Source organism: Coturnix japonica, chromosome 3, assembly GCF_001577835.2.
Source record: "Coturnix japonica isolate 7356 chromosome 3, Coturnix japonica 2.1, whole genome shotgun sequence".
Taxonomy (NCBI): Eukaryota; Metazoa; Chordata; class Aves; order Galliformes; family Phasianidae; genus Coturnix; species Coturnix japonica.
In genome coordinates, this window is record NC_029518.1 from 92312584 (window position 1) to 92335733 (window position 23150).

Genomic DNA, 23150 nt, shown 5'->3' on the forward strand with positions numbered 1-23150 from the left:
ACAATGTTCACAAAAAAAAAAAATAAATAAACAGCAAAAACTCATTATTGTGAAAAAAAATAAAAAATACTAGAATATTGTTACTAAAATACATTAACAAAAAGGTAAAATGAGTTGTCAAAGTATAACCCTTCACACTAAAACCTTTGCAGTTCTATGAAGGACAGTAATACATAAATATTCAATCTAATGCAAGCAGAGATCGCCACAATATGCCTGCAGATATTGAAGCTTTGATTATCATTTACCACAGATCACTTTTTACTGACATCATTAGTCAGAACAGCAATGAATACTTTTAATAACCCATGCCATCTACAGATGTTCAAATATATATATGATGAATAACTTTACGCTTAGTATTCTGAGCTCTACTAGTTAAGAAACAATGTACTTTCATTATAAATGAAAGATGGGCAAAGGAAGCAAATATGTTTCTTTCTTTCCCTAAAGTTGAAAATACCAACTTTAGCTCAAACCAAAATTTGAGGCCAGTGTTGATTCAAATTATATGATACAAATTGAAACCTTGAATTCGGTGTGAAATTGTACCTTAACAGGAAATAGTTCTAGGTGGGTCTGCCAATCTAAAAGTACAAAAAACACTGTCCTGAAACATGCCTGCACCAATCCACCCTGTGAGGGTTAATAGGATACACAGGAGTTCTGCTAAATGTCACAGTAGTTACTATACTCTAATCCTGATCCCCAACCTACTGTAGCTGCCGTAAAATATATAGTAATAATTTCCTGAGGCAGGGTAATGTATAAGGAATGTCAGACCAGCCTCTGGACATATTTGCCTTAGCTCTGTTTTATTAAAGTGAAACTTTTATTAAGGCATGTGGTGAATTGAGCAATCTGCATGATTCATGCAGTTATAAACCTATTGCTACACTCACAATAAATCAATGAACCTTTGTCATATGTTCACTGTACAGTAGATTAAAAAATAAGGGGAAATGTCAGTGTGGAAGTATTATTTGGCCATATGAAAGTATTAAAAATATACTGTAGATGTGTTAAAAGCGCCAAATTGTTGTTCAACTAAGCATTATTCAATAAACACGTTTCCATGTATGCGAGGTACTTATTTACTCCTTCCCCATATAAAAGTCAATATAATTAAGCAAGCTAAATTATGTCTTTCACTGAGTTATTTCTGATTGGAACACACTCTTATGATTCACACAGTAAAGCTATGGGCCAAAGCTCCAGCCTGACCCCTGCATACCCTCAGCTCTACAGCTCGAAGGGAAACATGAGAAGGAACTACTCCTTCAGGACTACAGCTGTCATAGGAAGATGCTGATTCATCACTCCATTGATGCCAGAGTTCCAAGGGGTCATTTTGGGTTGGGGCTACAAGAAATGATTGCGGTTTCAGCGCACATATCTACATACCTCTGATTTTCTCTCAGCCCTCATTGCGTTCTCATCTCCTTTGGGCACTGCAAGTCTGTGCAAGGGGGCAAGCAAGGGCAAAATACGTAGATTAATAATTCTCCTTTCTCACAAGAGAAAGGAGAAAATGGATGAAAGACTTTCAGCAGTTCCTAACTAGATCTGAGTTCCATAATGGTTCAAATCGATAATACAAAAGTGAATACCATCCATTAGAATCCTATGATACAAAGGAAGAGGTGAGAACCAAAACACATAATGCAACTTTAGATTTTGCACATAACAAATGTTGTTTCACTTTAAGAACCAGTGCATGTTTCAGTCAAAAAAATATTTCTTCTTTTCTGATATGACTACTTTATCAACATTTAATTTAAGTAATTTGGAAGCCTATTCTAATTCCACCAGAATGACTACAATTACAACTAATTCCCGTTATACTTCCAATGACACCATGAGTAGATGTTTGTATTTTCACTTTTTACGCATGCAATATTTAAGTGCATTTAAAAGAAAAATCAGGTTTCATTAAGGAATTCAGATGCTTTTTCTTTATCATTTCTTGCACAAATTATCTGTGTTACTGGTGCTAGACCGTTGCAAAGACTGAATAGATTTCTGATCTGACCTCAGGGGCAACCACTTGCCTTCAAGAAGTGGAAAGAACTTGTGTCCATGGGACTTGCAGCTAACTATGCGACATCTGCAGCTCTCCAAAAATAGTTCCCTAAATGTGATTTAAAATCAGCAGCCCCTCTGCTTGATAATCCCCTTAAGGACAAACAGTTTGCATGCAAATGGGAGATTTGAGATTTATCTCCAGTTTTTCATATTCCGTCACATCAAACAGCCGTTTGTAATGTCTCTAAATTGTAAAGTAGACACTACTCATATGAGGATCTAATTAGAAGTGGTCTGGCGCATCATCTCTCAGGAAAAGCAGAAAGTCAAATGCAGCATCCATTCTTTAGGGGAGAACTTGGCACCTACAAATAGAGGCATGATTTACCAGCAATCATCTACACTCCAAGTTGGTGGATGTGAGAACAACTGTGTTCACATACCTGAGGGAATTCAATGTATGTTGACTTGTTATCTGCAGCTCAAAAGATACGTATTCCTCATCATTAGTTCCTGTCACACTTTATTCTTCTTCGCAACAGTTGCCAGGTCTCACTGGAATGAACAACAGTGTGGCTGTGTCTGCAGAGATTCTCAACAAATACAATAGGTTCTGTAAAGGATCCAACAGGATGATTTTGGTGCTGGTGCTCTCAGCATGCTGCTCTGATTTTTTGGCCACTGTTCTGGGGAAGTGGTCTGGCTTTTGGGTGGTACATCATGCCCAGATGTTCCAGCAGTGTTTCTGCAGGATTCTCATAGGAACTATTGACATGGAAATACAGAGCCAGAGATATTTGTACAACAGTTTAACATGAGATAACTGGTTAGCCGTCAAAATATGTGCAGAACTCACCTCATGATTCCCTGAAGAATGGCTTCTCTGTTATATCATAGGAGGGCTTACATATTTCTACCACCATTTTATTTGACTGATGAGGAACTGTACAAACAGGTTTGTCTTCAGTATGACAAATGTTAATCAGTTACAAATGAAAAAAAGAAAACCAAAATATGCAATTGTAACCGTTGGTGAAGCTTTCACCTACACAGTCTTGCAGATTAAATCCTGATGGTCTTGGTTCATGAGAGCCTATGAAATTCATCCTTTGTTTTTCCTTTGCAAGGACTTATTCCTTTTTAACCTAAACCATTGGGTTTTATCTGGTTGGGGGTCAAAGCAGAGCATTTTCCTTGGCTTGCACTTGAAACCATAACTCAGCATAGACTTGCTTCATCCCTCCTCAAGATTTCAGAGTTGTGAACTCTGACAAACCCTTTAGAGAACCTGATGTGAGTTTCAGGTTTGTAATGAAACTCAAGCCTGAGCAGGTTTTGAGTTTCATTACAAAAGTTTTGCACAGCTGCACTAAAAACTCAAACCAGGTTTCATAAAAGTACCTGTTGTGCTTAAGCCAGGGTGTCGCACTGGGAACTATATTTAATAAGTAAGAAGTTGTGGGAGTGCTGATGTAACTGTGTAAAAATGATTCTTAAAATATGGGACGTTTGACATGGAAAGCCTTTCTTAAAAACAGTGGAATACTTGATCCAGGACTGTTGTCCTTCTAAAACCAGTGCACTGCTAGTCCCAGTGCAGTGCCATTTCTGAGAGGAAGGACTCTGAGCTCTCCAAAATTTAGCTCTTCAATGTGCTATTATTCTGCAATTCCTAATATATATATGTGTGTATATATATATATATATATATAAGAAAAAAAAAAAAAAGTTGTAATTTTTAGCACCTATGGTGGCTAGGCTGCTTCTCTTGTCAAAATCGATTGCCAAATTCCCACAGAGGGGACAACATCACAGCTTTCTTCTGGGCTATAATAATATTCTGTATAGTTTCTCAGTTACATAAGGCAGTTTCTCACAAGAAAATCCAGATGCAGTCAAATTACCGAATTTAATTGGTAAGAAGTAGTTTCTACCCTGAGTAAGCTAACTGAAATCCTTTTATTTCCTACTCTGTTGCCAATTTCTGCTGAGATGCTTGTGGAAAATGCTGTATGATCTTTAGTCGGTTTTGTACATGAACATCTTAAAGGAGAAAGCAGTGAATCTGTTTATGCTATGTTTGCATTGTATTAAACATAACAGGATGCCAGTCTGTGTCTGGGACTGCTGGCCACTGGTCATATTTTACATAATTAAAGTAATAATGACAATGGTTGTAAGTGTGTACTTCATCGTTTGTAAATCAAGAAGTTACACCAGGTTTGGAGGAAACTTGCAGAGCTCTAATCCATCAAGATGTTTAATACATGATTTCTGAGGCATACATGCAGGTCAATTCATTTGATTAAAGCCAAGCAGGTTTGAACTGCCTTACAAATAGGAATCCAAAAAGAGGTGGAAAGGACAAAGGTGTTATCCTGGAATCTGAGAGATTAGAGCATGCATAGGATAAGATCCAGGCTCTGTTAATGATCTCAGTTCACTTCCAACACTTCCAAGTGAAGTAATTATAAAAGGAATGTCACAGGAAAGACTGAGTTGTTGGGAGATTCAAACTGGGGGGGAAATGATTTGGAAGACTGAAATCAAAGCTAAAGACAGCAGTGAATTGTTTGAATGGGGATAAAAGGAATCTTTAAAGAATGTGAGAGGGAGAATTAAGAGTTGGGAAACAACATCTTGAAAAGGCAAAGTGTGAAATAAATTAACCCTGTAAAGAATCAGAGAAATAACTGGGAGTATATTTTTCTTTACAAAGAAGGGTGAAGGTAAAAGAGATGTTCCCTACTGCCCAGCTGGTGGACAATAGCTCCCTATGTTCTTCTTATAACTAAATTATAGCACGTTTTGGGGTTATTCAACACTGACACTTTTCTCAGTGGATCAACACTAATATCCAACACAACTGTTTCTGCAATTGTGTGACACAGAGAAAACACAGTACTGAATGACTCTCTGATGAATACCTACACCTCTGAAGTGGTATGGCAATGTCATTGTCTAATATTATTATACTGGACAATAATATAAAATGTGTTGGAATATTGGCTGAACCAACACCTGCTAAGCGTTTTTTTTTTTGGTTTTTTTTTTTTTTTCCCTGTGACACTCTGCAGTTATTAAACTATGTTTTGTTAACTCTTACATTTATTTTAAAAGCACATTTAAAATTTTTTTTTAAGTAAGCATCTGACCAAGTTAACTTCCAAAACACTGTTATGACATCATGTTAAATCTCTTTATATATATATATATATATATATATATATATATTTATATATATATATATAAAGGCATGGTAAGGCTATGACTTTGCAATCAATTCTTGTTTGCTTCCTATATGTACATTCCTTTTCTTTTTTGTCTTGATAGATTGATTATAAATTCTTAATACCTGAGAATTAATACCTTTTTATCACTCAGTGTATCTCATCATGTGATTCCTACTCTCTAGCATCTCTACACTGGAGTAAATAATTAACAAACCCATAAAGAACAAACGAAGAACTGGATTGGAATCTCCTTCTATTCGTGATTACTAAAATTTATAGCAGTCCAACTGGCTACCATTCATCACATCAACAAGCTAAATCAGCTTTGACTCTGTGACACAGGAATTCCTCAAGCATATTTCTGTTCTAAACTTACTATGTTATACTGCAGTCATTTAGAATACACATACAAGTATGTAAGTATAGGAATATATATAAGCAAACCTACATTCACATATTTTGTAGAATCATAGAATGCCTTAGGTTAGAAGAGACCTTAAAGCCCACCCAGTTCCTACCACCTGCCATGGGCTGGTTTCCACCTACCAGCTCAGGCTGCCCAGACCCCCATCTAACCTGGCCTTAAGTATCTCCAGGGATGGGGCACCCACAGCTCTTCATCAGCAGTACCACCCTTTGAGTAAAAAATGACTTCCTAACATTCATCTTAAATCTCTTTTCTTCTAGTTTAAAGCCACCTCCCTCACCCCCCTCAACTCTCTCCCCCTACCAAGTTAATGGTACAGAACACCCACTGGCAAGAGGTCACATGCCAGATTCTGTGTGGACTTATGTCTTCCACTATTAAGCACTTACTGTGTAAGTCTACATGGATTTTGTGACTTCCCCCAAATGCTAACAGAATATATGAACATAACATATAACAGAATATCCTAACAGAAGTTTCTGCTAAATATGAGAGTCCCAGTTATAAGAAGTACTGAGAATCATGCCATTTGTTAATTTAAACCACAGTACATCAAGTTTTGGGGTGAGTTGCATTAGATTATGGAAGCAGCTGCTTTGAACGCTGAGTTGTCTGTGTTAAAAAGTAGGAGCTGTACCTGCTCAGACATAGAGCTCTCCATGCTTTTCATTGCTCTCATGGAGAAAAGGCCTTAGCAGAAGAACAGGGTTTTTCACTTATGACTGCTTCCTTCTTTGTACATGTTAATTAGAAGGGGAGGAGGAATTGAGCAACACTAGCCTCCATCTGTTCTGCAGCTGCTACAGCTGAGGCCAGAGGTGCTGATTTTTTTCCAATGTCATTTTCAACAGTAGGTGTGCTGGTTCAGAAGTTCTATGCTGCTACTTGTAGGAGACCCACAGTTTTCTTTGAAAACTTTTAGGAGAAACCCAAGAGGCTTATTTGGCTCTGGAGCTTAAAGAACTTTGTTTTTTTCTACATTTTAAATTTGCTCACATTAATTGTTTAGCTTATTGCTTATTAAATAGTTCTACTATTGCCCAGCTGATTTCAACACAGCCTCTCAGAAAAATAAGAACCTAAGTCACTGAACATTCAGGTGTGTGATAGGGTTAGTGCAACCTTCTGTATTTTGGGGCATAGGCTGAGTTGGGTCACCAACTGTTTGAGATTTTAAAAACAAAAATCTGGGATGGAACAACCCCAAACAGCAGTAGAGACAGAGAATAAACTGTCTGGGGAGTTTATGCTGAAGTCATAAGTTTGTGGTGTGCAGCAAGCTACATTTGAGTCAGCAGTGTGCCCAGCAGTAGTGAAAGCTAAGGGCTTCCTGCTCTGTACCAGCAGCCTGCAGATTGAAGGGTATGAGTAGAAACCCTCTTCAGCCCTTCTTAGGCCATATCTCAAATGCTGAGTGCAGTTTTGTCTCCACATTTTAAAAGAGACATTGAAATAATTGGAGATGGTCCTATGTAGGGTTACCAAGATGGTTAGAGGATTGGAGAATGTAACATATGACAAAAAGATAAACTAATTGCTTAAGAAGGCTCTAATAGTAGCATTCTAATTCTTAAAAGCCAGTTTTAGAAAAAAAATAGAAAATTGGGTTATCTTCAAAAGAACTTATGGTGGCAGGAGGCAAACAACACAAGTTGTTGCTCTAGAGGAATCTGGGTATGTGAAAAAAAATCATCATGAGAACAAGTAAATCACAGATTCACAGAATGACCTGGGTTGGAAGGGACCTCAAGGATCATGAAGCTCCAACCTCCCTGCCTGACAGGGCCACCAAACTTCCACATTTACTAGATCAGGTTGCCCAGGGCCCCATAACTAAACTTTGGGTTGAGTTGCCCAAAGAAATGGTGGAGTCTCCTTCACTGAAAATGTTCCATTCTTGTCTTCAACATACTCTGGATAAAGTTCTTTTGACAGAAGCTTGGACCAGATAATCTCCAGAGGTTCTCTTCAACCTGAATTTTACAGTTGTTCCTGGATATTAAAGCAAAGCAATCTTCTTTGCCCCCATTGCTGGAAATTATAACAATGTAATCTAGACCTAAACGACTTTTTTTGCAGTCAGATAGGAGACTTTATGTATGAGACTGTGTTAACTGCAGTCTATATTGACTACATGGAATTGCAGACTTCTTTTGCACATACAGACATCCACATGCAGATGCCTCAGTGGACTCTTGAGGAAAGAACACTAGGACAAAAAGGGACTAAAGAGAGCAGAAATCTCTTCAGAAAATAATGTTGTTGGAGAACTTTCCTGTTCCCTGATTGCTGATCTGCTTCACCAGCTGTTGTTATCTCCCACAGAGAAATATGGAGGTCTGTGCTCCAGCATTCAAGCCAGGTATTGATCAGTTTTGTGTTTTGCCTTATTATAACAAAGGAAACTGAAATTTCCCATGGATTCTAGGTTTGCATGGAAACCATTAAAACCCATTTAAAAAAAAAAAAAAGTAATAATTATTTGGGGAACACTAATCAGTAAATCAAAATTTTTTGACCTTTTAACAGGTCAAAAAATGAGATAAGATACCAATAGGAAAAGAAACAAAAGAGGCCAATAAATATGTATGATAAGCTCTGGATAAATACTTCATGGCATGGTCAAATTTCACACAGAGGGTGGTGACACACTGGAACAAGTTGCCCAAGGAGGTTGTGGATGCCCCATATGTTACAAAAGCTAACACTTTTCACACCAGTCAAGAAGTGCAAGGTCTAGAATTTGACCGTTCATCACTGAAGACTGAGTGACACTTTTCATAAGAAGACAGGTGTCAAACCTAATGCTCAGGACAAATGCCAATATTTTAAATATAGATAATTTGTAATGGGTTGTAACTCATGTGTTTTGGAGGCTTTTGACCAAACTTTGCAGAAGAATTCTCCTTTGCCTTTAGAGTAAAACCAGCAATTATCAGGCCAAGGGTTTTGTTGCTATTGTTATTTATTTGTTTGTTTGTTTTAAGAAAGTTATAAAATGGCAAAAAGCAGGTCTTGCAATGGCAGCTGATAGCCATCAAGCTGTTTACATCCTTTAAAAGAAATGTAGTAAAATTAAGTAGTTACTAATTACAGTATTTGGAAAAAATGCAATCACAGCACTTTGTCAATCAGCCTCTCTACATTCTCTGTACATTTTTAAATGATCAGTAATGAAGGTGTCAATGAATTAAAGGGGAACATAAAGTAAATACTGACTGCTTCATTGCAAGAATGTCTGTCCCTCATTTTTTCTCTGCAATTGGTAGAAGCACTGCATGTTCTTGGCAAGAAAAATAGCTAGAAACCTCAGGAATGCATGATTTCTAATTTCAACAGAGTGGTAGTTGATTATAAGTATTAGCGTAGCTTAACTTTATCCACTATCCAAACTTAATATTATCCTTTGTTTAATACACTAATAGAAAAAAGAAAAAGAAAAAAAAAAAAAGGGGGGGGGGGGGGGGAAGAAAGAAAGAAAGAAAAAAGAGCACTCTCCTGTGTATGACTCTATTGTTTTCATTCTCTGAGGCCAAAGTCAGTGTTGACACAAGCAGGCTCAAGTCCACCAAAGTGAAGGAAGTAAAACCCCCTTTTGCCAGCAATGACAGTTAGCCTCTGGAGCAATGTTAATTGTGGTTTGTTTATACCAGTTAATCAACACAAAGTTAATTTTCAATCAGCACATGGTAAAAACAAACAAACAAAAAATTACATAATTAACAAAAACATAATCCAAATTCCCTCATTTTACCACAAAGTAGGATATCTCTAGTAATCACACAGCACAAGTGCAGCAAGAACTAACCAAAGTAGCTCTGAACAAGCAATCCCATGAACTACGTCTTCAGCTTAAGTTCAGCAGCTGCTGTGCTTCTTGGAGCCAAGCTGGTGTCTTATGTGGCATCACACTGTTCTCTATGGACATGCTAGCTCATTTAGTACAGGCTATGTCTCAGTCACAGTGTTCCATTACTGGAGATTTGAATGGTAGTTTCAGAAACTGTGCAAAATGTGTTAGAAAATAGTATGCAAAAGCCTACTAGAGATAATGAAGAAACTATAGATTCTGAAAAAAAAATGTACATTCTTACATCAAAAATTTAACTGTGATGCCTGTCATCCATCCTATCTAAATTAGGTTTCCTGAAGTGAAGCTTTTGTGTCTTTGACTAAATGCAGTGCTGAAGACATAGGAGGTGGGGATGTTAAAAAAAAAAAAAAAAAAGATCATAGATGACAACAGCAAATCAATAAATTCATTGAAAACTGTTCTTATGCATTGTACTACTGTGTATAGAAATTCTCTCATTTAAAGAGAAAATTGAATATTGAGTTGATGAAATTAAAGAAATATGAAGGTACATTTCATATGACCATATCATTATTAAGGTTGGAAAAGACTCTAAGATCATCTAGTTCTTTAAAGCATTCTGCAGCTGTGTGTGTAGCACAGATGTAACGGGTGAAGTATTTGAACACAATTATGATCTAAATTCCAGCCTTCCATTAAAAGAAAGTGATCTGCATTGCAAAGAAGGAACATTATAGGCAAGGACTAGAAATAACTTAAAGAGCAAACATGAATGGTCAAAGAGTACAGTTGCCTGAACTGAGGTGCCCCATCAAATTCAGCACATTCACGTGGGAATGGCAGATGATACACAGCACCTACTGCAAACCCATTTGCAAACTCAAGTTGACAGATACCCCTGAGTTTCTCGGATAGCACAAGATACATAAGGAATAGAATTCCTTCTGTCCTCCTGCTCTATAGCTGACTGAGGTTCCAGTTTTGAATAACTCTGTGTGTAGTGTAACTGTCTCTATTAGTTGGATAAGAAGTGAGCTGAGGAAACCAGTCTCTGAAATTAGGGTATTCATAATTAGTGTGAATGCACCTCACTCTCTTGTTCATTCCCAGTCTTGCAATTATAACATCCGCAAATGCCCTGAAAGACTAATACAAATGAGTATAGCAAAACATCTCCTGAAATGACTAGTGAGGAAAAATGGACAAAGACAACAGCTCCTTTGTCACCAAGTCAGCTATAGAAACCAATAAGAAAGAGGGTTCCACATTTTCCAGAAGGAGGAAGGGAAGGGAAGGGAAGGGAAGGGAAGGGAAGGGAAGGGAAATAGTACTCTTGTGCTGTCTAAGTTAGGTTTCCTGAAATGATGTGAATTTGAACAATTTAATTTACTTTTATTAAGTCTAAAAATATTCTTAAAGGATGGGCTCTTTTTGTGCTACTAGTAAAACTGGTGAAGTATTTGCTCCAGTGTCTGAGAAAACATATTTCTAAAGAAAATGTAAGACATTGTCATGAATGCTAATCAGCATCCAGTAAAATGCTGTCCACTAGAGCAGTATAATGCTGCATGTTTTGTCCAGCAAAGAGACAGAAATTGCTGCATTTCTTAGGAAGAGGGAAGACATTAGACAAGCAAACAGGATGAGTGGTAAAGAATCTTAAGTTCACCAACTAGAAGAATGATGGAGAAAGGCAGTTCATCATTCAGCAATTTGCAGGTCTTTTGGTGGTACTGGATCACCAAAGGACATCTGTGTAACATTTTCATCGTCTGAAAAGAGAGCCAACATCAACATTTGTTCACAGGAACCAAACTAAATATTTAAAGGTGAACTGCAAAGCTAAAATGAAAATTGACTTAATCATGGAAATATGTACTGAATGACCCTACTAACAAGGTTGCTGGAGACAATTCATCACAGAAATAAGTTGAGACTCCTATTTATTAAGCCTTTTTCTGCTTTTCAGAATTTTCTCATAGATTTAGTGTTTTACAAAGGGTATTTTGTGAGGATAGCAGAAGCCTTGTGATATTTGCAGTCTGAAAATAACATACTATATGATCTTCATTGAACTGGGAAAAGTCAGAGGGCACCCTTAGATAAGAATATAGTGTCAGTAAAGTAGTTTTAGCTAGCCTGATTCCAGGGTACAGAAAAGCCTAATGGACAAACACACATACCTGCACATTCATTCCTTGCTTTGCCTTTTTGGGTTTTGAGTAAACAATTTTGCTACACCTCCAGTGATGTAGATTTTAATAAAGAACTTATTAAAGAAAATGCAGGTGTTCTTTCAGCATTTGTATGAGTACTGAAATTCTTTTGACATGATTTTTTAAAATATCTAAGCAATAGGAGAAAGTAAATTATTTGTTCCTTACAACTACAAGAAAAAATAGGAAAGTGATTTGTTAAAGATATCAAAGTGCTTTCAAAATGATATTTCATACACTGTTAAAAGACATCTCAGGAGTCTGATTCTTGGACTTTCTTGGCACTTTTTGAACTTAAATTATTCTTGTAGCAATTATGTTCCCCATAAACCTAGCTTTCCTTTATTCCAGCAGTGGTGGCCAACCTGTGGAAAACACATAGTAAGCAGAGAGTCCAGCCCATAATCCATCTTATGCCCCCTTCAGAAGAACAGTAATTTAGAAATAATGACAGATTGAACACACTGAGTCTGAGAAAGCATGCAGCAGTTCCAAAGTATGAAAGCTCTGAGTACTTACTGTAAAGCTCAAGTAAACCAGTAAGAGTTTGACCACTGAATTCCATAAGATCTGGAGCAGTCAGAATGAGTTTGCCTGCACAATCAGCTGCAGAAAACTGAGAAGTAGCAACAGAACCTTTTGAAGGTAGCTTCCTGGAGTAGACTTGGGAGCCATGTGGCAGCAGTAGAGGAAACCTAAGCACTGGGTAACCTAACCAGCCTTGAAAGCTGCCACACTGACCATGTTACAATGTTAATGCAGCCCTGCAAATTGTAGATAAGCTTCTCATTTTTTGCCTGGGACCAAAACAAGGACAGCTGAATGGTGCTTTGCATCTGATGTCAAAAAGGCTCTGCATGTGGGGTGGTAAACTTCACCAAAATTTGATTGCTTGCAGGAATGAGAGTCCTATTCACCTTTACATGTGGGTCCATTCTGCCTAACCAGGTGCAGTCTGAACTGGCTTTGGTGTTTGTTTCCATATTTAGCTTCTCTTTTTGTTCAATGCAAAGTGGATTTGACCATTTCAAAGTAGAGACACACTTAACTTTAGCACAGATCCCGAGGCAAGGTTTTGGCAAATCAGTCAGACATTTAAGAAAAGTTTATCAGGATTACTGCAAAAATAATTACTCATTTACTCATTAATAAATAGTTAATAGTCAGTGGTTAATCAGAGAGTAAAAAGACTGGAAAACGATTTTTTTTTTACATCTGATTGGAAAACCAAGTAGAAGGTGATGGCTTCACCTTAGATTTACTAATCAGTTCTCATCTACTTGCTATTTGGAATTGATACTAAAAATGAGAATAGAAATATATCTCTGGGGACTAAAGAAAGGTTCATATCAGACATACAATCTCACAGGGTAGGTTTATTATTAAAAAATCTGTAAAGTCCCAAAAACATGGGCCTGTTCCAGAACTCAGAGAAACCAGTGAGAGCTCAGCCACTGATTTCAACAGGCATTGGAACAGATTCCATGTTAGCTAAACACACAGATATCACTGTGGCACTGAGCCTGGGTTAATAGGCTCTGCATCTCATCAGGACTCCTTGTTCCATGGCATGTCTCAAGCAAATCTCACAGCTAGTCTTTAACCATGCATGCTCAAAAATATATAAATAGAGATATTTGAAGATGGTTCAGACCATTGCCACTAAAACTTTTAAAGAACTAAATAACATCACTTGCAATGCAAAAGGACTTTTCTGCAATGAGCGTAACAAGGAGAAAAAGAGTAAGTAATTATTTCACTGTAAAAAGAGAAAGCTGAGGATACTAATCAAGGGAAACTGTTTTAGCTGATAAAATGCCTTCCAGCAGCTGGAAACCAGAGCGATACAACTCAGGCATGAAATTACGCTGAGGATTACTAACTAAGGGAACAACACACTAAGAGTTGTGGTAGACTCTACCATCACTGAAAATGTGTTCATCATATTGGCCACATCAGTGAAACATATACTCAGACATCCAGGGAATTCCTATGGCTTTTACTAAGTAGGAAGTCAAGTTAGTTCCAATGTGTTAACATCCCAATGCATTACAATTTGGAACTCCTTGAGAAATAATATCATAAAAGACAGTACCATTCAGTTATTCATATGCTGTTTCTTGCTCTCAAACCTGTTTGATTGCACTTTAAATCAAGCAGCACAGAACTAAAGAGAATTCCACCCTAGTTCCTCCCCTGTTGTTGGCTTTATCAGCAGTCATGAAGGAAAGGAAACAGAAGAGAACCAGCTGACAAACAGCTTGTTGACAAGGCTACATGTAACCAGAACAACAGAAGGATAGTCATCTGGGGAAACGTTGACACCTGCTGTAGCAGAAATTAAGAGTTTACAGATGTTTCAGTTAGGGTAGTCAGCTTCTAATCCACAGAATCGTAATTCAAGCCTCAAAAATTTGCAGAACAGTTCTAATAAAGAAGAATCCAAGCAGTTAGAAAGCTGAAGCAAATAGGGCAGAGCAGCTGTTTTAATTAGGGCTTTGCTTAACCTGAGAACCATACTACTGCTCACTGGGATTTTTAAAAGAAATCAAGTTTTTCATGGGTAATTGAATCTTAACATGCTATTCTGTAGTGCCACTGCTAGGGCAATTGGGGGTGCATTTGGGGGGTGTATCTAACAACATAACACCAAACTTTTGTCATTAATTAAAAAAATATTCCAGTAATTTCAAATCATATACTTGCCTAACAGTAGGAGTTTTATGGGTTCATTTTTACATTGCTCTCACCTAATATTTTTTGTTTATTGTACGATGAAATTTAAATGCAGCTGATCATTTCTATCTTCATTCTTGCAAAGATTTCTGCCTAGTTTGATGAAGCCTAGTCTATGAAGGATGAACAAAACAAGTGCAAGTGCATTCATATGCCTAATAGTATGGCAGAGTCAGGGAGCACACTGTGAATCATAATTAGTTACAGGAATGCCTCTCATGCTCGACATAGTTGATGGAGTTACAATGTTACTTTCTAAACCCATTAAACAGTGCTATTGTGTTTTCTTCAGAGAGACACTATTGTCGTGTTTTTTCTGTTGTGCATCTTATTCCATAGGTAGCATTGTAAATTACTGAATCTACACTGGAATTCTTGATGTTTTATTAAAGAACAAGAAATCAAATATAACAAATTAAATTTTTTATGTTGCATTCAAACTTGGAGTTTGACATAGCTCCAAAGATAAGTTTCATGCTTTGTCTCGGTGGGTTCTGAATTTGGCATTATTTATATTACTTTACACCAAGATAGCAACTGAAAAACATGTCACATCAAGGGCCCAAACCCTGGTGTCATTCCTCATGGAACAGCCTAGATGTTGATAAGAGTCAGAGCTGAAAATATTAGACCATTTTGAAATGTGTTTTCTTTTAACTCTCTAGAGTAGCTTTCAGAGTCACTTCTACACTATTTAAAGTCATATTATTGTGTGCCTAGTGCCAGATAAAATTTAGGCACTTACAGACATGCAAAAGATAACTTTGCCAAAAATTAGAAGGGAAGTTCATTGAGTATTTGTAGCAAAGAAAGCATGATTGAATGGAAGTTACAATGCCCTTCCCTGACACATATGTATACATATGGAACTGTGAACTGTACATGACTGGTCTCAGAGTGTGTGTGAAATTGCCAAAAGTTTTCAGTGTTGGTCTAACTCTACTCTCTGTAAAGTCAACCCAGGTCTTACCCTTGGCTTTTCTGTAAGCAGAGGTAGCCCAGAAACAACTGTGAGCTTTAGTATATCCTAACTTATGTATCAAATTCTAAACAATTCTGTTAACAGTGCTCTTGGGTTAAGGTGAAGGTGCTTCACCTTACAGGCCCCATACAATCATTTTACTGTATGTAGGATCTGGAAATGCAGTGCAGTGCATTTCTGTGACTGCTAAAACCATAACATCTGGAATGCCATCCTGGAAGTTTTCCAAGTGATTTCCATGAGGAACACTTTGTAAAAGTTGTTACTCTTCTAAGCAGAATATGTTCCCAGGCCTGCATAGAAGCAGAGATTGGATTATAAAGTGCTAAATGTTTTTTACAACTGCATAAGCAAAAATACTGTATGGATAACTATTCAAGGGAAATTATTTTTACAGACAATTTCAATGGACTTGTTCCAGCTTTCAATTAGATTTATATTTCTGGAATGTAAGATAATTTTTTTTTTCCTCATCTTATTGTGAAATTAGGATACCCAACCTAGGGCAAATGACTTCAGCCTTCCTATTTCCTATCAATTTCATGTGTTTTCAAAACTTAGGACACGAACAAAATGGTATAGGAGAGAAGCTGAGTCTCTGTCAAATTCACAAAGTTAATGCCGGTCATTCTCACGTGGCCTGGACACAAACTAATTTGAGCATTTATCACAGCAGGCAGGAACATAATTATGGGAATATATAAATAAAAAGCAGTATTTTTTTATATACTGAGAGTATAAAGACCATCTCAGACACTCACAAAGAGAAGAAATGGGAAGTCACATGACGTAAATTCATTTTCTCATAAACTCATTAGAACTTATATCCTTTAAAAGTTCTATCCTATATCATACCCTTTATGATCTTTGTTAGATGTCTGCTGTTGTCTTCAGACTCTTAGTAAAGGAGCTCTGCCCTACAAACACACCACAGACTCTTCTTGCTAAAGGAAACAAGTAATAAATATGACTACTCTAATTAAATTAGAGAAGAAGAGAAAGAGGAAGTAGGAAGGTATATTAAATGTATCATTTGAAGACTTTGAGTTGAGTTTCTAGCACAGACCTTATTCTCAGTAAGGAACTACTAATCTGGGAGTGTTGTGTGTGGAAATACTGTGGAAACAACAGAAAAAATTCTGAGACTAAAGTTGTGATGATTTTGACATAACTCTGGATACAAATGAGAGAGAGTCTGAAAATACTGCTTAGTGTGAGTGCTAAAGAAAATCTGGATACAGTCAGCAAACCATCTCAAAGGGACACAGACAGCATCACTACTACTATTTTCATTATTTTATATCCTTTAGCAACAACACTTAACTGACAGTTTTAGAAGTACACCAAGTTGGGCAAATGAACAGTCACAACTGAGTCTTCCCTGTTATTTAAGCTTCTAAAACTACCCATCTAAATGAGACTTCTGGGTAATACCTTGCACGTTTAAGAAATAACTTTTCAGAAAATCACACTAATTAATGTGATATAATTCATACAATTGCTACATGAAATGTAGTATTGCATACAAGTTGTTGGAATAACTATTTTTCATTCTGTAGGCTTTTTATACTGTATTGCTTAAACCTATTTCTTCATTAAAGACGTGTAGTTACCAATGATATTTACACATTAGAGAGAATTGTTTTTCAGGGGAATACTTCATGCTTTACATTAATTAAATAATTGGCAATTAAGAAACAAGTAGATATGCCTTCTATGTTTTCTTTGCTTCTATGAAAGCTTTGTTAGACTTTGGCATTATAAGAAAAGTAATGAGATTTTGTGATTACAAAACTTATTTTGTCTAAAATGTATTTCTTATTTTATAGATATTATTTTTGTGTTATTAAATGCATGTTTTTTACATTCCATGATCATGAAGTAAATGAGAGTTTTTTATTGTCTTAGTGTAATTTTATTTTTCTATCACCAGCAAGGCTATGTTCAATTTGTATGTATATTTGATGCGTTCTTTTAAATGCCTCAGCTCAAATCATCAAATCTAAATTATGTATGACACTGCAATTACAGAAGTTCACTGACTTTTGAGTGTAAATAGTATCATTTAGACAAATAACTACTTAATTGTTTCTAAAAATGACTGTGAGTCCAATTTAGAGACTGCTCAACTGAAGTTTGTGTCTTTTAAATGTGAAAGGCTTGAATGGGTAACATTCATTTCTATGAGAGTTTTTGAAAGATTTCTTTCTGAAATTTGAAGACAATTACCTCATTTCATTAGAAAAAACAGAAAGTATATATGTCTATATACGCATATATAGATATATTTTAAAATGAAATAAGAAAGCAAATAACCTTTAAAAGGGGGAAAGAGAACTGAATACTCAAAAGACAAAATTTAACAAAGAATAAAATTTTCTTGTGAACAGACATCCATTATAGGTGAGCAAATTCACTGAATATTCAGTCAGACAAATTTCAGACCACTGCCAGCAGGTTTGATCTGCCAGGAAAAAAATATCCACAAGCTCTTCTGAATTTGTGGGACTGTAGGTACTGTGATAGCAGGACACCTGGGATTGAAGAACAGCAACTTAACCATGCCTATACGACTAACACAAGTATCGGCTTCTGAAATGTTCACAAGATAAATCCCTTTCTGCACCAGGAAGACTGGGGCAGAACTTATATAGAAGTGCATTTCTGAACCTTGTACTCCTTGTTTTTAAAGACAACAGTAGACTTATAGCTATGTTCACCTCTTATTTTGTTGTGCATTTTGGGTTGTTTCTCCTAAAAATGGCTATAACTCCAAGTGGCTTTCACCCTTGTTATACACTGAGGCTCACAGTACACTACTAGTCCACTCATCAGACAAAAGGAAAGAAATCAAATAAAGTTAAAAGAAGAAAATATTTCAGGATTAGTCCTTCCAGTGTAAATCAGCTTGTGGAACTTCACCGGGTCACATGAAAACCTCACGCTCACATTTAATTTGCCCATCCTGAAGTATTTTTCCTCCTAATGCCAAATACCATAATGCTCTCTGTCAGTGATTTGAAATTATTGTATAAGCTACATATCGGGTACACTATTGTTAATGAAATGCACACAAGATGATGAACAACTTCCTTTTCCTGCTGGAGCCCAGCTGCAACCAGGCCCTGTATCCTTGATGCTGTAAATCAGGCCTTTGTACTCCGGGAGGATTCAATCAGCTGCAGGTGTGGGCCCGCCAAGGCCCGCCTGGGATTAGGTAGCAGTATTTGATATGAGATCCCAAACAGCACCAGCAATCTACACACCACATGTGGCCAGCCTTTGGAGAAAGCAAAGGAAAAACGCTGATGAAATGTGGCACAGGACCATGGAATGCAATTTCAAACTTCCACATCTGCAGGAAAGAGAGAAAGAAAGTTCCTAATTTTACAATGATGATGTCATTGAGAATACATGATAGTGAAAATGATGAGCTGAGGCTTTCATAAATTTAACCACATAGGATTCTGCTAACTGAGGGCTGAGATATGAGTGTGATATTTGTTGTAGGTGCATTATGGATCTGTGAAGCAATGTGATGCTCTGTGCTCTGTCAAAGTGTCTTTGCTCGTGTATTTGTGTTTGTGATATGAATCCACAGACCTAGCACTGACATGACTGATGCTTGTACTCTGTGAGGATGCAAAACTGAACCACTGCTAAAGCTTTCTCACTAAACATGCTGTCATTAAAGAAAGGCCATCTGATCAAACTTATTCCAGCCTAAAAAGGTTTAGCAATTGCCATCAAGAAGTAATGACAAAAATGGTTGCTCAGTTCACTCCTGAGGTTAAAAGTTGTGAAGAGTTTACTTTTAACATATATGCTTGATATCTGAGAGATAAAGAAATGTTAAAGTAGGTCTGGTTCTGTTATTACCATAAAGATAAAATACATTGAAAAGAGCATGTCCTTGATTTTTTTTCTTAAAAAAATCTGTTTTCCATTAGCTTATCTTGATAGCTGAAGTTAATCATTATTTTCAGCCATATATGATTTAGATATTATGTCATTAATTCATGTACAATCCATCTGAATAATGATTGTGGTTTTCTGCTTTACAAATTCATCTACTTCACTGAGAAACCAAGAGAGTCAAATTCCATGCAACATCTGGTTTCCATTTTATGTAATTGCTATTTTCAGAGTTATAATCATGTGTTATTGTAAGGACTACAGTGTCAATCATGCTGCTAATGGGGAAAATTCAATGCCTAAATACCTGAGAGAACAAGAAGCTGACTAAAACAGGTGCATTTAGACACTTGGTTTTAAGTATAATTCTTGTCTACCAATTTGAATAAATCATTTTAAGAAGAAACTGTATTCTTTGCATACCCTTTACTGAACTGAAGTTTAATACAGCCTTCCTACACTATGAGCCTACTTTTATGCCATCCAGTTCAAAAACAGCAGAACTGGATCCCGTGCAAGTTCCACTCCTTTGGACCCAGCACAGCTCCAAAACCAGTTTACTTAGCCAATGTTAGTACTCATACTTAAACCCATGTTACAAATATAAGCAGAACAGAGAGTAGATTAGTTCCTTTTATAGAATATGAATACATATATGGTTTACTTATCACATCAACAAAATTTTGCTGAAAATGGACATAAGGAAAACGGCAATTCATGTTTTCAAGTAAACTATTTGTGAGGTTAACTTATGCTTTGATTATATGTGGAGGAATACAACGTATTCATTGACATTCAGAGTAGTTCCATCTGAAGACACAGGTCATGACAGAAAGAACTTTCCAATTTAGAATTCTGTCTAGTGCTTCTGTTTTATATAGTTTTGTATATAAACTTTCATGTAGGGAAAACTAGTACCTGCTTTAAAAGAAGAATGAAATTAATGTACCTTTTTTTATAATATGCATGCCATTTTGACATTGATGACAGTGAAAGCTCTAAAATATATACTTACACATGCAATAATTTTAGGTATTTGGGGATCAAGACTATGCTTCGAATGATTGGGGGAAGAGGGAATGTAAAAACATCTCCGAAGTGCTCACATGACTCAGTCCGAAGCTTCCAGGAATGTCTCGAAGGCTGGAAAGAAGTAGGATAAAAAGGGCATGGACAAACCATGAAATTAGGTTTTCTGACACCAGATGCCTCACTACGGAAACAAGGAGGTTTTCTGTCATCAGATGCCTCACTACGTGAACGTCTGCATGCTGAAGAAGATGCCTGCATGCTGAAGAACCTTTTAGGCTTCTGACCTCAGATTCCTTGGTTGTCCTCCTACTGTCGCCAACGGACTCTCCTGGGCCTACTGATCAAGACTGCTTCATGAGACCTCGCTACTTCATGAGACCTCGCTACTCCTTGAGACCCCGTTGCTCCTCTCCACAAATCTGCTGCTTTCATCTTGCCAGTCTGCTGCTGCTCTCCCCTATGCCTGTTTTGCTCCGGATCAACGAAACAATGTGCAACGGTACACTGCTGCATCCAGGTGGTGACTATTCCCTTCTTTTAAGCAATTCTTGCCTCTTTTCCTACTTTTTCTATCGCCCACTTTCCCGTCCCCATCACCCTAATTTTGATATTCGCCGCTCTCCCTTCCCCATCCCCTCAGCTGTCCATTATTTCTAATAAACTGGTTGGATCAACATTTGAATGTTTTTCTTCTTAATCTCATGTGTTACATATCAAAAGAACCTTTGCCTCCCTCCTGATTGGAGCAAGACAGGCCTGGAGACATTTACACCCATCTGCACTCTTGTCATTGATGCATTCTGAACATACTCCTATTCACCCCAACTCTCCTCCTCAAAATCTTCAGGTACACAGTTTTGTAATGACACAACTGAGTGTGTTTTGTTTAAATTAAGAGAATTATAACTGAGAAGGACATTGCCAACCTAACCCTGAAATTTAATCTCTGCTGCCTTCTCTGATAAGCATTGGAAGCTCAGGTTGAGTCAGGCTGCTCTGTTGGAAGCAATATCTGTTATCGCCATAAGAGTCACAGATGTATACCCTACTCTGCCTCCTGGGGCTTCAGGACTGTATGCTCTGCAGTCACATCCACGCAAATGGCTCTGCATGCATGTGCAGCCTCAGCTCATAAGGGTGTGGCTGGATCCTGTTCTAACTTGGGTAAGAGCCCTCCTGCACTGAGAGGGAAGAGCTACATTTACCCACCTGGTCACACTATGGCCACATTTATCGACCAAAAGTATAATTATGCATTTGCTATTATATGCACATCAGTCAGTCACAATTATTGACCAAGATGCCTAAGGTGATTAAAAATGACAAACTATGACATGTGGGAAGTCCTAATCTTATTCAAATTTGCAGAAAACAACACATTCCTATTAGGAACTCACAAGTAAAGGTTACTCATGTTTTCACTTATCCAAGAAACCTACTGACTGGCACAGGAATTAGTCTAAAAAGTGGGGACTGTAACATATTCTGGAGTATTTTCCCATCTGAGTTAATAAGGCTGGGTGTGGAATGTAGCAGGGTAGTCCCAGGTGCCACAGCAGCACTGAAAGCCCTCACCTTTGTCACAAGGGTCTCCCATGTAAGGAGTTGTGTTGGATTCTCTTTTTCTTCCTTAGATCACTTCTGAACTCTGGATTAAATACAAACATTAGTTGTCTATCATTGAAAAGCGCACATCAAGCCTGAAGAAACTCCTGAAACCTTCAAAGCTAACAACTCTGATGAGAGAGGGTAAATCATAAGATCTCAAAATTTATGATTCTTTTTAATCTTATGTTTTTGAGAGGATACAGCTTATGATTTGTAGCAGGGTCAGCTGAAATACAGACATACTTTAGATTGCAATGCTGTGTGTAAAACACAGGGCACACACTACACCAGAAATAGCTCGTTTCTTCATAGGATTGATAATGAAATTCCAAGGTCTTACTCTCATAGGGATCATATTTGCATCTCTATTTCAAGTGCTATTATTATGTAGATCACTCTGAAAGTAATGTCTATTTATTTCCATGAAAATGACAACAGTTACAAAGAGCAGAATAACAATACTTGTAAGAGCAAATTCTCAGCTACAAAACACTATTTTTCAACGTAGTCACAACACTATCTAGACATTTTCACCAGCAATGAGCAAGAGCCTTCATGCCATTCTCATAATAATCTGCATCAGTGGAGGAGATCCACTGTTGCTGACAGCACTGCTGAACCATACCCCCACTGCCTCACTGTGCTCACATTCACTATTTGTTCTCCATGAATGTTCAACAAGCACCAACAAATGTGAATGGGTGCCATTTTTTCCACATGGAGGAATTCAGTTCCACACCTTTGCTTCATTAGTATTTCCATGTTAGATGCCATTTTGGCAGAAACTCAAGGTGGGATTCAGTTGTCTAAATGTAAGACGGACATAGAAACTTAGCACAATTTTACATAGCAGAAGGCACAAATGTCCAACCCACAGCCCACAGGCTGCATGCAGCCCAGCCCAGCCTGCATCCACTCCCTGTCCCACACCATCATGGCAACGGCTCTGCCATGATGGCAGCTCCAACCTGGCCTGGGCCCGGATGTGCACCAATCACTTACAACAGCCAAAAAGTTGTGTACTATTAGAAATGTCTCAGCCAAAACCAGCACACAAGGAGGGCGCAGTGCAATACTAACAAAAGTGATGGTAACTGTATGCATTTAATACACTGGCTGAACACAGCCCTGTGAACAGCAAAAAATATGCAGCTGTGCTTTC